Below are 17416 nucleotides of genomic sequence, written 5' to 3' on the forward strand. Positions count from 1 at the left end.
TTTTGTAAATTTTTTTTATAACAATAACTTTATTTCTTGAAATCATTGAGTGTCATGCTTCCAATTTTATTATTTTTATTATAAACAAAACAATGTTTCTTCATTTGTTTTGGGTCTTCTCTGATTCCATACAGTGTTTAGGACTGCTTTTTCTAGACTTGTGAAAGAAAATGATACTGTTCTTTTAAACAATGATTTATTGAATGTGTGTATCACATTGGTTGTGTAGACATTTTCACAGTGTAGCTTCTTTTGATCCATGATGCTGCATATTGCTCCATTTATTTGTGTCTTCTTACATCAATATTTTAAAGTAGTCAGGGTACAGATGTTTCATATCCTTGGTTAAATTTATACCTAAGACCTTCAGGTTTATACCAGATTAATTCTTAGCAATGTACAACAGAGGCAAAGTCTTACCCACTGAATTCCTTTTCGTACTTCCTTCTCAGTATGAATGAATTTTCAATAGTCAACTCTAAAGTTGACCAGTAATTTAAGGAAAGCTTTCAACATTAAGAAAAAAAAAAAAAGAACCAAAAATTGTTTAATGGAATCATGAGGAAAATGACAATGAAAGTAACCAAAATATACAATACAAAGCAAACAGAAAAAAATAAACACAGCTAAAGGAAAATAGTCTGTAATTAATATTCTCATATTACTAGAAAATATTGTAAATGTTAAATAAAAATAACTGCTACATGAGTTTTTAAATTGTAAAAAGGCAGATATTTTAATTAAAAATATAGCAAATAAATATCAAAATAGAACAGTCTAAAAATTATAGAGCACTCCCAAGAAATTGAATAAGTAAAGAATTAAAATCAAAAATTCAAAATAACCTGACTCCTCACTGAGGTACAATAAATGAAAAAAATACATCAAGGGAAATAATTTCAGTTTACCAGGAATAAAGAACTTGCAGGAACTTGTTGAGGGACACAGAATAGGAGTAGTTAACACTGGAGAAGTAAACTAGCAGTGGCCTTCTATAGTTCTTGCAATTGTGAATCCTGCTCTTCAAATGATAATTACACAGGACTTTGTAGTAATAGAATATAGAGAGACTACCTCCCTCTACTTCAAACGACATATATTTTTTTTTTGTTTTCCATGAAGTATTTTATTAAAAAACTACTGGACAACATTCATAGAAATGTTCAAGTTAATCAAAAAAAGAAAGGTACACAAGAAATGGAACAACATACACCATTCAGGAAAGGGCAAAAATGTTTATATTTAATATACCAAAGAAACCTATTCAATATCATACCCTACAAGCAAGACATTTCAGAAGAGTTTTTCAGGAACCGGTGGGGATTTAAATCTTTAACTTCAAGAAAAATATAGTTATATACAACTAACATTGATGTTGAAAGATACATAAAAATTATAATGTAAATAAACTAGGAATATGAAAAATGATGTACTTAATTAACTCAGGGAAAAATAAAGTCATTGTTCTATTTCATTCTTGATGTTCACTATTTAAAAAATCTTGATGTTCACTATTTTAAAAAAACCTGAACTGTGACCACTCATTAACCCCAAATTTTAACAGTATTTTAGAAATGTAAGCTATGGTGCAGGGCATGTATTGATCATAAGTTTAACACCCATTGTTGATTAAAGCTAGTAAATGAAGAAAGAAGCAGATGATCAAGAACAGTTTTAAGATTGATACCAAATGAGAAAACCAGAACAGATGAAAACAGTTGCCTCTTGGGACACAGAAAAGAGAGATGGATGGGGTAGAAAGTATTAGTCTTCACTATTTAGTCTTCTAATTGAAATTAAATCAATTTTAGAAGTATTGCAGCTGTTCAGTGTACTGGTGCATGTTTATAATCGTAGTACTTGGAGAGTTGAGAAAAGAGCATTTTGAGTTTAAAGCTATTCTGGGCTATGTATCAATACTTTATCTTCATAATAATTAATAAAACAATAGTCTTCCTTTTGTGAAATTAAGATGCAATACTTTATTGATATAGTATAGAAAATTTGAAAGAAGCAAGGAAGTGCATTAGAGAATACCTCTTATACATGTTTTCTAATTAACTGATGTACAGTTGTTCATGATGTCAATTTATAATTATTTTCATTACTCTAGGTTATGTTCAAGTTACTCTTTTCAAACTTTTTGTGTTAGGTTTGTTTCATTTTGTGCAGGTTGTCTTTTGCCTGACTATAAGTGTGTACACTACCTGTGTGCCTCCCTTAGAGACAAGAGTGTGTCAGATGATATGAACTGAAATTACAAATAATTCTGAGCTACTTTGTAGGTATTGGGATTGAAGCTGGGGCATCTGCAAGAGCAACAATGTTCTTAGCCTCTTTGCCATCTCTCCAGCCCGTCGTGTTATTCTTGATCTTAGTAATTTAAGTCTTTTTAATCATTCTAGCTAAAGAGTTTCCAAATTACCAACCTTGGGTCATTCCCCTTGTGTTCACTTATTTACATTCTGAATTTTACTTCTTTTCTTTACTCTTTCCTAATGCTTGATCTGAATTTTATTTAATTCATTTTTTAAAATCCTTTTGCTTAAAGCAAAATGTTCCTGTTTCTCTCAAGATACTTTATTTGACTGGTTGGTTATTTACAGATATTATTAAATTTTCACATATGTGTGAATGTCCATATTAACTTGAAGAGAATGGTATCCTAGTTAGGTTTCTGTTCCTATGATCATGACCAAAAGCAATTTGGTCTTACAACTTAACAGTCCTCTCTTCCAGGGAGGCCAATGCAGTACCTCAGGCAGGGACTGAAGAAGGGATCATGGAAGAATATTTCTTCCCTTGCCTAGTTTTCCATGGCTTGCTCAGCTACTTTTCTTAGTGCTGGCCCGCCTGCCTCTGGAATAGCACTATCACACTGGACTGGACCCTTCTGCATCAATTAGCAATCAAGAAAATGTCCACAGACATGCCCACGGGCCAGTCTGTTGGAGGCAGTTGAGGTTCCCTCAAATGAAGTTGACAAGTGAAGTTAATTACAACAAATAATTTTATACTCTTGTTGGACAAAATATTCTATATATGTGCTACGCCTAAGGTTTACTATGCTTCTTCTGTCTTCTCTTTCCTTGTTGATTTTCTGCTTAGTTATATCATTCATTATTGAAAGGAGATTAGCCAAGTCTCCAAATATTGCTAATCTGTCTCTTTTTCTCTTCAGTTCTGTGAGTTCTAGGCCTTTTTTGTTAGGTTTGTATTTGTGCCTAATAGCTTTGTCTTTCTGACATCTTTGTTATTAAGAATATCTTTGTCTTGTTTAAAAATTTTTACAATACAAATGTATCCTGTCCAGCACTTTTGGTTGCTGTTTCTGTCTTTGAATCAAAAATATATCTGTAGCTGGATGTGTTGCTGCATGCCTTTAATCCCAACACTTGGGAGGCAAAAGCAGCTGGATCTCTATGAGTTCAATATGTATGTGTGTGTGTTTGTGTGTGTGTGTGTGTGTGTGTGTGTGTGTGTGTATGTGTGTGTGTGTGTGTGTATAATATGTGTATGTATATATAATAAGCCTATATTTCTTGTTTTTTCTTTGTGTGAGTTATTTTGCATCAGAGTTCTGTAGTTCAGTCAGGCCTTGAACTTACTGTGTAGCTGAGGCTGGCTTTGAATTACCTGTGCTCCTGATTACCCCTCTCCTAGTGAGATAGACATGCACCACTATTCTTGGTATAGCTTGGCCTGGCCTGGCCCTCTGTATCTCTTTTAAACTGTAAAATACATTTTGTCTGATACTAAGAAAGTTATGTTAGTTCATTTTTTGGTTTAATTTAAGGGATATGTTTTGCATTTTTTTACTTTTGATGTTTGGCATCCTTGTACTATATACATACATACATATGCATATATGTAGCTGAAGTTTTTCTGGTCTCGCCTGGCTCCAGTGGCCCTGCAGCCACTCAGACCCAAGTGAACACACAGAGGCTTATATTAATTACGAACTCTATGGCCTAATGGCTCAGGCTTCTCGCTAGCTAGCTCTTACATCTTAAATTAACCCATTTCTATAAATCTATACTTTTCCACGTGGCTTGTGGCTCATCAGTACTTTACATCTTGCTGCTTCTGGTGGCGGCTAGCAGCGTCTCCTCTGCTCTGCTTTTCTCCTTCCTCTCTCTCTAGTTGGAATGTCCCACCTAAGCTTATTCTGCCTCACCATTGGCCATACGCCTTTATTTATGCGTGTATGTATTATGGATAGTGTGTAGTTGGGTCAGATTTATTTTCCATTCTGCCAATCTCTATCTTTTGGTAAAAACTGTAACTGGTGTTTGGGTAAAATTACATGTTGGTATTTGTTTTCCTTGTCCTTCTATCTCTAGTCCTCCATCACTACCACCTGTTTGTTGTTTTGTTTTGTTTTGTAACTGGCATTTTAGGGTCTCATTTATAACCTCATAGTAAAAATGAAAGAAAATATCTATACAGAAAGCCTAAATGTGGAATTTTCAAGCACAATTGCAGTAGGTAAAAGCAAAGAATCATGAAAACCTTAAAACTACTATTTCTAAAGCTGATTATATCATTAAATGCCAACTCAGCTTAATTTTTGGTTAGAGGAAAAGAAAGTAAATCTTTCATATATTCTAATACTTAGAGATATTCTTTGTCATTAAAAACCTGTCCCATAATTTTTTTTTTTTTTTGAGACAGGGGTTTCTATGTAGCCCTGGCTGCCCTGAACTTACTATGTAGACCAAACTGAACTCAAACTCACAGAGATCCACCTGCCTCTGCTTCCCAAGTGCTAGGATTAAAGGTCTGTGCCACTTTGCCTAGAAGTCCTTTATTTGAAGACTTTTAAAAGATGCTTTAAATTATAGTAAAAGATAATATTAATTATTTGTGATGAGAGTATATTGCTATCTAAATTCAGCACAACTGTATTGCCTAACAGTGCATGTATAAGGGGTTTACATGAGACACTATTACTAAAAAACAAAGGAAAACAAACAGATGACTCAGAATAAAGTGTTTCCTGTGCATTGTGAGAGCTTGAGTTTGGATTGTAAATGCCAGGTGTGCAGGTGTGCAACTGTAACTCAAATGGAAGTGTGTGGAAATAGAAGGTGGTTGAAACTGGCTTGACAGTATTGTCTAACTGAAACTAGGCTTTGGGTTCAGTGAAAGACCCTGTCTCAGATAAGTATTTCAGTAATGAATGTGGAGAAGCAATCAAGGAAAGAAGTCCTAACGTCAACCTCTGGTCTCCACTTGAGCACACAAACACACACACAGGTTCATGTTCACATATAAAAGCGTATATGATACCTTCTTAAACATAGCTATACATTCTGTAGTTAATCAGTCCTGTTCTTCCAGTAAGTCTACAGACTTAAATAATTTATCAGAAAAACACCTGGAATAACCAATAACAAATAGGTTTCTTGAACTGTAGATTAATTTCTTTTTAAGAAATAGGTTTCAAAGTTTTCTAAGCTGCATACAAACATGAAAGAAATTAAAGATCCTTTTTATTTTCCCTTCTCCCTGTCTAGTAAGGTGCACCAGGAACCTTATTTGTTCTTAAGAAAAACAAATTCAAAGGCATCCTCTTGTTTACCCAATCAGCAGTTATAGTGTTGAGTGGCATAAGATTATTACACTTTGCAATTTCACTTAGATTACCTCTTTTAACAATGATTTTGATCCATTTGAAGGTTTAAGTGTTCTTTGATCATCAAGAACAACCAGAAGGCAACCGTGCATTTTAGGTTGCTGTTTGAGAACAATATTTTTCATAAACCAGCAGGGAAAAATTACTTCTTCAAATACAAATGAAGCAAAATCATGCTGTTCTAGCCACTATGGTCACTCTTACCACTTAGAGTTGGTACTGTATGATCCTTCATCATTCTAGCAGTGCTCAGATGAGATAAGTACCATTAAGGGTAGCAACAAAAACAAGAGGGTCAGTCAATATTTTGCTGTAAACTCCTTGGTCCTCAGAACCCATGCAAACCTTAGTGCCTTCAATCTCTGTCTCTGTCCATGCCTTGACTCAGAGTCTTTTTTTTTTTTTTTTTTTGTTTTTGTTTTGGTTTTTCGAGACAGGGTTTCTCTGTGTAGCTTTGCGCCTTTCCTGGGACTCACTTGGTAGCCCAGGCTGGCCTCGAACTCACAGAGATCCGCCTGGCTCTGCCTCCCGAGTGTTGGGATTAAAGGTGTGCGCCAACACCGCCCGGCGACTCAAAGTCTTTTTAAACTGTAGTCTTCTATGAAAATCTCTTAATAGTTATGACTAATGCCAGTGCTGGAAAAACCTTTATAAACTGTAGTTTAATTAGGAAAGGTGACCTGCTCCATCAGATACAGATTTCGACTGTAAAAAAACAGCAGAAAAGATAGCATCCATCTTCATGCTTACAGGCAAGTGAGTGTGCAATACTTTGAATGGATTGAAATGGCTCTCTGCTGTTGTCTTCAGTTTGCTGAGCAAGTCTGAGTAGAAGATCATCTTCATGGAGGCAGTTAAGCCCGTGTCATCATATCTGTAATTATAAGACCTACAGTTCATGTAATAGGTTTCCATAGGCACCATATGAGAAACGAAAGAACTGTAAGCAGGTTTGTGTTAACATTGCTGCTTTCCAAAATTCTGTGATGACCTTGGAGATTAGCTGTGGGTACTCTGGTAAATATTAATTGTCCAGGTCTTTTCAATAAAGTAAAACTTAACATATGGAAAAGCAGGACTGCGTCCCTGTCTTATAGGCCTCTTGAATTTTTGCCCATTATTTCCAGAGAATTGGTTGTGACATCTATCTTTCAGTCTTCACTCTACTAATGGTGTAAACTTTGTTTTAGACAATTTTTTTGTTGTTGTTGTTGTTTTGTTTTGTTTGTTTTTTGAGACAGGGTTTCTCTGTGTAGTTTTGGTGCCTGTCCTGGATTTCATTCTTTAGACCAGGCTGGCCTAGAACTCACAGAGATCAGCCTGCCTCTGCCTCCCAAGTGCTGGGATTAAAGACAAGCGCCCAGCACTTGCCCAGCTGGATTGGAGGGGGGTGCACGTGTGTGTGCACACACACCCCACACACATACTCATGCAAGCCCTTGTGCGTGTGTGTGGGAGTAAGTTTAAAGGCCCAGTGCATATCAGTGTTCTTCCTCAATCACCTTAGTTTTCTAACACAGGGTCTCTAACTGAACCAGAAGCCCAGAAGCCCAGACTAGCTACTCTAGCTGGCCAGATCTTGCTGACTCCGCCTCTCCAGTGCTGAGACTACAGGCAAGTGTTGCCACACTTAGCTTTTAACATGGGTGCTGGGAATGCAAATCCAGATCCTTAGTGCTTGCATGGCAAGCTCTTTCCTGGCTAAGCCATCTCCCAATCCCTCAAGCATTAATTCTTTGGCTGTATGTTTTAGAGTTATTTTCTTGCTGCTTTCCCTTGTGATTCTAATTAGCATTGTAATGCAAAACAATTTAATTTAGATTAATATTACCTTAATTAAAATACAAAAACTTTGGGTATGATTTCATTCGGTCCCTATTTAGTTTATACTAATGTTGTCCTTCAAATTTATGTTTCTATATATTATAAACCTATTCAAACTATTTCAAATTATGCCTTTGTCTTTTAAACCAGATTGATGGGGAAACGCAAATAAAAATATATATACATATTTCATATAAACCTTTATAATAGTGACTTTTGTTGATGCTCTTTATTTCTCTAGTTGAATTAAAATTTCTGTCTTGTATTCTTCTTTTTGGTCTGAAGGATTCTTTTAATTTTTTTTTTTTTTTTGCCTGATTTGATGAAATATTCTTTCAAGGTTTTTGTTTGGTTTGAGTGTGAGTTTAAAGGTCTTGATTTCTTTGTGATAAGTTACATGTTAGAAGTCAAATTCTTGTTTAATATGTTTTCCTTTTAGTACTTAAAATTTTTTCCTCCTTTTTCTTTTTTTTCTTTTAGAAGTTCTATGTTGTAACTTGGGGGCCAAAAGTTAAATCTCAGGGGGGAAAAGAAAAGAATACTGTAGCTTTGAAAAATGTTCCAGAAGGATTGTTTGGACAGTGGTAGTCTTCAATGATCTGAAATGAAGGCTAGGGTAGAGATACGTGGACTATCAGACCAAGAGTAGTGAGAGTTCTCTGAGGACCAGGGATTTGAGAGCTCTTGTCTTCCCAACTATAGAACTGATGGATCAGCAGCTGCCACCCTACAAGTGTACACAGCTGCCCTAGGAATAGGTGTGATGCACAGGTTACCCCAGAACAGGAAAGAGACGGGGTCAGAGCACACTTAAGGGCCTAAGTATTTTGTTGAGGATTAGGCACTTCTCTTCCCTTTTGGTTGGTTTTGTTCTTAGATTGTTTTGGGATTCAGGCACTGTAATTTAATAAATATTCTTGGTATTCTTGCAAGCCTTTAATTCCTAAAGTTCTGAAAAGGGTTGGATTTGACAGTTTGCTGCTATTATTATTGCTGTGTTCAGAACACCAGTCCTTATATTTTTTAAATATATTTTTTAAAACTCAAATCATAGAAATATTAAAAAAGGGTATTGTAGCTAAAGCTTCTACCCTAAATATCTAGTCCCTTTGGTCCCAACCAGTATTTGAGCTAGTGTTAGCAGCTATTGCATATTTGTTACTATGTCTAGAGAAGGGTACTCAGTACTCATCACTGTTTTGTGTGTGAAAGACTTGGTTAACCTTGGAGATCAGTGCTCACTGTTTTGTATGTACATAGCTTTTTGGTTAACCCTGAAGTCCAATGCGTAATGACACAAAGAGCTTTCAGATTTGTTTAATTAGTCAGTGGTTCTTTGGTTCATTTTCCTTTCTACATTCGTAAATTAAAATGTAATTACATTGTTTCACTTCTTTTCTCCTTCCTCCAAACCTTCCCATATCTCACCCTTGCTCCCTTTCAATTTCACGTTCTCGTTTTCTTTGACTGTCATTGTTACATATACACACATGCATAAATACAACCTCCTGAGTCTGTTTAGTGTTACTTATATGTCCATGATTTCAGGGTTGGCCATTTGGTGTTGGATTGCCCACTAGGACCTCATCCCTGAGGAAGACTAATGCTACTTCTCTCACCATTCCTTATTTGCCCATGAATTAAATTAATAAACATATCCTTACTTTTTGAGTAATTTATATTTCTAATGGAAGAGGCTTAGCAAATAAATTCTATTGTATGCCCGATGTTGATCAGTTTTGTGGAGAAAAATGAATCAGAAAAGATTGCCAAGGAACTAGAATAGGGTATTAGTTCTAAATGAAGCACCTATTAAATGAGGAAACAGCTGAAAAATTTATAAAGTCACGTGACTGTCTAGGCAAGATTGGTCCAAAATGTGGAAACTGTGAAATATGAATGTGCTTTGCATTTTGCTGAAAGTACAGGGTAGCCATTATGCTGGACTTGTGTGGGAGGGCAGTAGAACAGCTCAGTGCTCAATGAGACACTAGGACATATGGTTTTGTTGGTTCTATATCCGTGGTTTTTTTCAATTGTGAATTTTTCTTCCATACTTAACTTCTACCAGTCTCCTCCCATTTTTTACTCCTCTAACAATTAAGAAGTCACTACTTCTAACTCAGGTTTCTCATCTGCCTATTCTCTTCATGTTTAGCAGGTTTTACTTACAGTCTTTATCATGGATCTGCTGCCTGCCTCAACCTATAGCCAGTATTCATTTGCTAGCATTTTGAACACCTTTTTTTGTACCAGGTATTGTGCCACACATTGTAGATACAATAGTCATCAAACTAGAAGTGATCATAGCTGTTGCAGGATTCTCTCTGGAATGAACACCCACCGCCAGTGAGAGTGAAAGAGGAGATGCAGCCACTGGTGGACCAAAGCCAGGGTAGCTCCTGAAACACTCTGTTTCTGAGTCCAGTTTGCATTCTCATTTTATACTCTAAAGCCACAAGGGGGGCTAAGCAAGCAAGCAAGTAGGATTTATAGAGTACATGTGGCAGGTAGCTTGGGGGCTTTTCCTTTTCAAAGGCATATGTTTCAGTTGACAGTTATAAGCTTTTGTAGTCAGGTTGCTAAGGGCAATGACCTGTTCTGTTTCAGATATTTTTCCAGGTCATTCGGTCTCAAGTAGCAAGGTGAAATCACGTTTGGCAATAAGCAGTACAAGCATGCTTTAAGTAAATCACTAAATAAATCAATAAATCAGTATTTAATAATTGATGTTGTCTACCTCATTCTATTTCATTGCCCCGACAAAATTCAAAACAACCTGGGGAAGGAAGGGTGGATGATACAAATAATTAGTGACATGCCAGTGTAATAAGTATTTTAAGAACAAGCAATGTCCATCATATGAGAAGTAGGTAGCTCCATCTGTGAATGTGAGTGCAAGCTTTCTAAAGGAAGGTATACTCTTAAGAGAAATAATATAAGTGGGCATTAGATTTTAACAGAGAAAACAAATGGTAACCAAACAAATGACCAGTTGTGCAAATGCTAAAACAAAGCCAAGCAAACAAATGAAAGAACTGAACTGGAAGCGATTTACTATTAGAGGACTGAAGGGGAGTGAATGACTCAGCATGGGGCTGGATGGAGAGCTTGATGGGGATTGTGCATGGCATCTTGGGGCCCTAGTAAAAGTATTTGCTGATGCATTTGTCACCAACCAGCCATCTTAAAACATTGACATGGTTATTAATCCACCAGATTTCCACCAGTGAGTGCTATGATGGAGCTCACAGGTGGAGAGCTTGTCTGATATACCCAATACCCTAACTTCATCCCTAGCACTGGTAGTGAAGGGGTACCAACTATTTCCTATTGACTTTAGGTTAAACAAAGACTGTAAAACAGCACATAAAGGAGTTTTAATTTAGCATTTACATCTGCATCATTAGCTATCAGTTCTCACTGTATCCTTAAGCCCCAACAGTATAGAACTGCTTTTAATTGCACCCCAGAAAAGAGATTCCAAGTCTCAGGCCATATCAAATTCTCAAAATGTTCTTCAGCCCTTCCCTACCGTATGAGTTCATATTTATCCTTCAGCATTAATTTCTGAAGTCATCTTCTGTAAAGTATTATGTTAAAATTTGAATGGGGCGAGCCTCTGATTTTTTTTCATTGCAATTACTATATAGAACAGTTTGTTAAACTTATTCTGATAGTGTGAACTCTTTTATAACTTTTGTGGACTTTTTTGTTTTTAGTCAGCACATGTACCTCCTAGCATAGCGTCTGTGCCTTAGCTTCATTAAATAAATAGTGAATTTAATTCATACCAAAGAAGGCTTGATTAAATTTGACTAATTAGTTTATTGGCCAAGATCTAAATCAAGGCAGTCTGAGCTGGCACTAGCTTTAATAACTTTCTTAACATGGTACTTTGGCAACTACTACCAAACAACCAAAATTGAATTGCTAACCTCAAAAGGAAATCTGGCTGCTATTTTAAATTTGTCTTGTTCTAAAAGCATGTTAACCCATTGCTTCTCAGCATGCTAACTGGTAGAAGGGATTCCAGACATGTAGACCCAGCTTCAAATATGGAAATATGTTGTAAAGATGGTCATACATGAGTTTGGCGTGCTATATAAGATAGTTATGTAAATGTTCAAACATATTGATACTACTTTATATGTCATGATAACATGAATAGAGATCAGTTAAGTGATGGACCTTTCTATAGACATCATGACATTTATACAGGTCATGTGAACAAGAAGTTATTAAATAGGCTCATTCCAAGGAATGTGGTGGGTTGTAGTGGTTATCTCTGAAACAAAGAAGAGACGTTTATGAAATGTTTTTACTGAAAAGTTTATTTATGTATGTATTTTCATAGTAAGTACTTTATTCACTATTGTTATGTGAATCAGTGTACTAAAATTCAATTTTTTTCATACTAGTTTTCTAAGACTTGCTTATAAATTGTTTACTTTTCTATTATCTTAGCTGAAGTGGCATTTTATTTTTACTTCTGTTTTTATGGTGACTTGTGGTTTTCTATTTAATATTCTTTATTCCTGTTCTTCAAACCCCCAAGACCACTTAAAACCTGTCTTGCACACTATAGGGTTTCAAAATGTTGTAAATTCCTATTTATCTTTTTTAATATTAATTTCAGGAACTATAACATATATTTATATATTTATATATAGAGAGATAATATATAGAGAGTGTGTATACATATATATAAAGAGAGAGAGAAAATGTTGAAAATATGGAAATCTAAATGAAACAAATCAAATTATACATTTGCAGTATTTTACATGATAGAATAAAATGCAATTTTGAAAGCCAGACTTTATTAAAACAAGTATTGACAATATGTGAATGTTGTTTTGTTTTGTTTCTTTGTACTGTTTTTATGTTTATGGGTGTTTTACTTGCATATATGTCTGTCTACCATGTGTGTGCCTGGTGCCTATGGAGGCCAGAAGAGGGCCTCAGATGCCCTGATCCTGGAGTAGTAGACAGTTGTGAGCTGCCTTGTAGATACTCAGGAATGAACCATGATCCTCTGAACATGATCCAACCAGTGCTCTTACCTACTGAGCCAACTCTCCAGCCCCACAAGAAAGATTTTTGATAAGTGAGCATTTGTTATTTCTTCAGAGATAAATTTTGGTCATAATACTTAGTTTCATGTTAAAGTAGTAAAAGTTGTTTATTTCCTATCCTATCTGGAGACATAAGCAATATGTCAGATCTTTGTATTTGAATCAGATGAAGGAAGAAATTCAGATAATAGGCAGGCATGGAGGAACTTAAAATATAATTTATGTATAATTTCCTTCTTTCACAGCATCTTACACTGGATGTGCAGGATGAGAAATGTCAAAACACCAATGTTACTTTTAAAAAATACAAAAAATAAAATAAAATAAATAAATAAATACAAAGCAAAGTGTACTCATACAGAACATGCCATGCAGACACCTTTAGGATGAGACTTCTTCTCCTGGGCTTATTTTCAACCATGTCAGTAAATTTTACAGGCAAGCTGAATGTTTGCTGAGAGGATCTTGCTGTGTTGTCAAGTACTGAATTCCTGGGCTCAAGTATTGTTCCTACTTCAGTTTCCCAAGGGCTAGGACTATATGTACACATCACCACTCTCAGCAAGGCATATACATAATTTAAGTATCAGAAGACACACCATACACTTTACCCTTTTATCCTTTCATGTTATGTGTTTATGTGTCCACTTTTGTTATAGTAGTGAGAGATTTATATCACAAGATTGAAAAGCACCTGTAAGATAAAGGCTAGAGTTGTAGTAAATTTTGTTAGAATTTCTATTATTTTTGTGCTATGTTAAGTTGATATGTTTTGCTTCTTTCAAACAAGAAAGTTGATTTTATTTCAAATTAGTAAATACTTGATCAAGAAGCTATATTTCAGAACAGGTTTTGCAAATGTTGTTTGGGGAAGGGTTGATACTTGGGACAAGTTTGACATTTTTATGTGTTCTTCCATTTTTCATATACAATACGACCAAAATTGAATGATGGTATTTACTGGAGTGGGTTTACTTCAGTTTGAATTGAAATTTCTTTGGGATCTGCATATGTTGGGAATTAGAAACATCTGTGTAGATTGGGTCATTGCTGTAGTTCTCACATGGCTTTTCTATACTATATTAATAGGAACTACATTTGGGGTTTAATCACACATAGACTTTTTTCTTTCTGTAATTTTCTGTTTGGAATTGAGAATCTGTATCTATTTATAAAACCATGTAGTAAGTGGAACTAGGTTTGTAGAAACATATTCCTTAGAGATAGCTTAGTCCTGGTGATCTTTCAGAGAGGGAAGCAGTGGTGGACTTTGAACCATTGTTGACTTCTGTGTCACTCGAAATAACAGGAGCCCATAAAAGAGTGAGAGACAGACAGACAGACAGAATTCAGAAGGAATTCAGTCTTAGAATGTTATTGGTCCTTCCTGTAGCGTTTGATTGGTAATAATCTTTTGGACAGCCTCTGTTCTGTTAAAGCTTTTATTTCCTATAACTCTTAATTTTTTAATCTTAAAATTTTGCATTCAAAATTTCCTCATTTATTTCAGTTTTAACATATGGTACTGGCATTTTATTAGCTGCCTAAGTCAGTTTAAATAAAACAAATAAGTATTGTTAAAATGTGACCAGTATTAACTTCAACACAACTGCGAGCCACTTTCTGAGGAAGTGAAAAGGCAGTTTGGGAAGGCCGAGTGTAACTTGAGCTAAGGTTGCAGTTTAGTGCTCCACCGCTTCCACTAAACAGTAATGAGATAATACCTATGTCCTAAGACTTTGCTGGTGATTAAATAACATTTGGGGAATAAGTAACATTAGTGTATAATGGAATAAGGAGAATTCGAATTCAATAAATTTTATCTGAATCTAAATCAGATTCTCACATTTAAAAAATATTTTCATTTTGATTCCTTCAAAATCAGTGAGTAAATTGTTGCAGTTGATCCTGTATATTGGGAATATCAGTTAAAGAATTCTAAATTGTCACCATCTGATTGGCAAAGGCCTAATAAATGTTGCAAGTGACTGGGAAGTTCTGAAGAGTCAGGATAATTCAGAGCATCCATGTTGCCTCTTTACCAGAAGAAAGCATTCTTACCAAGAGGAACATGTCACCAGTCTCTCAAATGGTAAATAAAACACATTTTCTGTAGTAGCTGTGTTATATAAACAGGATTGTTTTGCTATGCTTTCCCCCTACAAAACAATCTCCTTCTTAAGGTAATTTAAACATTTTTTACATTTGTGAGCTGTAATCTCTCATCTCTAATTTTGTTTGTTTGTTTGCAAGACAGTTTCTCTGGTTAGTCCTGGCTGTCCTGGAACTCACTTCTAGACCAGGCTGGCCTAGAACTCAGAGATCCACCTGCCTCTGCCTCCCAAGTGCTGGGATGAAAGGCACGTGCCACCACCGCCTGACACTAATTTTTATCTTAATTAATCTTTTGTCAATCTCCTTTTTGTCCTTCATTCTTAGTCAGAAATTTGAATACTAGAACTTCCTTCAACTGATTTCTCTCCAATCGTCAAACTCTGTTCTCACATGATTTGTTAACAAAGTAGGATTGATCATGCCTAGAACTATTTTGTGATTAATAAGAGCAACAAAATTGTTTTGTTAACATAGCATGAAAACAGTACAAATTATAACAAGATTTACTGCAGGCCTGGCTTTTATCCTACAGGCGCTTTTTAATATGTGTGCAGTTTTACAGAGAACTTAAACACAGTAGAGGGGAAAAAGAGAAAAACTTTGTGTTAGAGTGAGTAATTTCTTGTAAGTTCTTTTTCTGTGTGCACAAATGTTTTATGTGCATGTCTGTCTGTCCAAAATGCATGTGCCTCTGTAGATCAGAAGAGGGCATGGGCTTACCTGGCACTAGAAACACAAACAGTTGTTAGGCACTGTGTGGGTGCTAGGAACTGAGTCTGGGTCCTCTTCAAGGGAAAAAAATGTTCTTAACTGCTAAGTCATCTCTTGAGCTCCTCGTGTCCTGGCTATTCCTTTTCTAAGTTTGATTTATTTTCAAAGATATTCCTTTTAGTGCATAGCTTTGTCTTTGAAACTGATAAATTACCATAAATTTAAATAAAATGATAGTAATTCAGATCCATTTTATATTAATGTAATTGTTAAGTATACATGTATTCCAAGCCTAATTCTTAATAGGTAGCTATAGCCAAAATCTGTAGTCAAGCATTTTCATAGTAAGAAAAATGAATTAAAAATATCTGTTTTTAGCATACCTTATCTTCCAGATAAAACTCAGTTGCCAAATGATCACCATCTTTTGGTACTAATTATCACCACAGTGGTTATGAATGCCTCTTGATTTTGCTAAGATTATTATTTATTAATGGTATGAGTTCTCCACCTGTATCCTCTAGAAAGCTTTTGTGTGTACATCAGTCTTTCAAAGGTCAGTTCCTGCATCTAAGCTACAGGACTGACATTTGAGCTGATAGAACCCACTGAGACCAGACCTTAAGCAAAAATTGTCGTGTTTCAGCATATAATTATGCCTGATTTCATAGCCTACGTGTAGGCAACTCTAAAGCTTGTGTCTTGTAGTGCTTGTGTTCTCCCTATCCAGATAGGCTTCAGGTGGCCTCTGTGATACCTAGCACTGCTGTGCCTTATGTCATCTGCCCATGCTTCTCTTGCCATGCTCTTCACTCTCCTCTACTGACACTCAAAGTCCTACACAAGTTATGTTTCTTCATTTCTTGTTTGATAACCAGCTTCTGGAGGAATCCCAACTACATCATTATTATTTATACAATTGGTAAGTTGTTTAGACAAAAATGGACAGCTATAGGCATCTTTTATTATGAATATATAGTATTTAATATTGTAGGTCCTTTTCCATTTTCAGTTTCCCACAACTGTTAAAATTGCTAGCTAACAAGATACCAGTAAAAATTAGCAAGAGTATGTGACTAAATAAAGCATCTTATATACTCAATATATTGTTAAAATTCTAAAAATAATTTATAATACTATAATTTGTAATCTGTATAAATGACCAGTCAACATTGAAAATAATAATACATTTTAGTTTTTTAAAGTGTCAATTTACATATATACATATATATCCCTATGGTCTAAACTAAAGCAAACTTTAATACATTAAAATGCTCAAATGTAAATGTTTAGCACCAGTTAAAATAGTAAAAAAAAAAAAATGAAAGCAATAAAAATAGTATAGAATAAATTTCTAAGACCCTAAAGCTAATATTCAAAGAACTTAATGTACCAAGAAACTAATAAAATATTTATCAGCCACCTTGATACTGTAATAAAATAGAATGTAATCAAGTGTTGAATAAAAGTATTAAGAGTAACCTAAAAATACTGCAAGCATAGGAATGGAATCCATTTGACCACACCAAGCAGTCATTCCTAGCTAGCAATGGTCACAAAGCACTCAAAGCCTTAGAGTAAAAGCTTGAAGTCTAAATATAAGGAGTTACAAGTCAGAGATGTCAGAAAGCTTAACCACTTTCGTGCAGATAGGCACATTCTTTTGATCTGTGAAGTACCCAGCAAGTGCCTGTTCACTCTTAGGTGAAGGCCTTTTTGCAAACATGAAAAAAAAATAGAATAAAATTCACAAAGATAGGCACTAAGCCCATCTCCTGAACCCTAGCTCTTGATGAATTTTCATCCTTTATTGTTTTCCGAGAGAGCCAATAATAAATCTGTAAATAAGAAAAGAAACAAACTCAGGAACATTAGCTGTGTGGAAGATCTGTTGTAGCAAGTTGGCACACCAATGTGAGTAGAGGAATTACATAGGGTCCCACATAGATGAACAGTTATGGGCAATCATTTGCTGCTGAGAGGAGACTTAGACAGTCCCAAATGGTAAGCCCTGTACACATCTACAAGTGAACAACACGAATCACATACTTGA

The 17416-nt window shown here is 35.3% G+C and overlaps 1 long non-coding RNA gene across 1 annotated transcript in view; it reads left to right on the forward strand.

The window, feature by feature from the left end:
• Positions 1-17416, forward strand: part of LOC128102309 (uncharacterized) — a 158190-nt gene that overhangs the window by 116220 nt on the left and 24554 nt on the right. The gene's annotated exons all lie outside the window — the stretch shown is intronic.

This window comes from Peromyscus californicus, unplaced genomic scaffold (genome assembly GCF_007827085.1).
Source record: "Peromyscus californicus insignis strain IS unplaced genomic scaffold, ASM782708v3 Scaffold_7__1_contigs__length_154581171, whole genome shotgun sequence".
Classification (NCBI taxonomy): domain Eukaryota; kingdom Metazoa; phylum Chordata; class Mammalia; order Rodentia; family Cricetidae; genus Peromyscus; species Peromyscus californicus.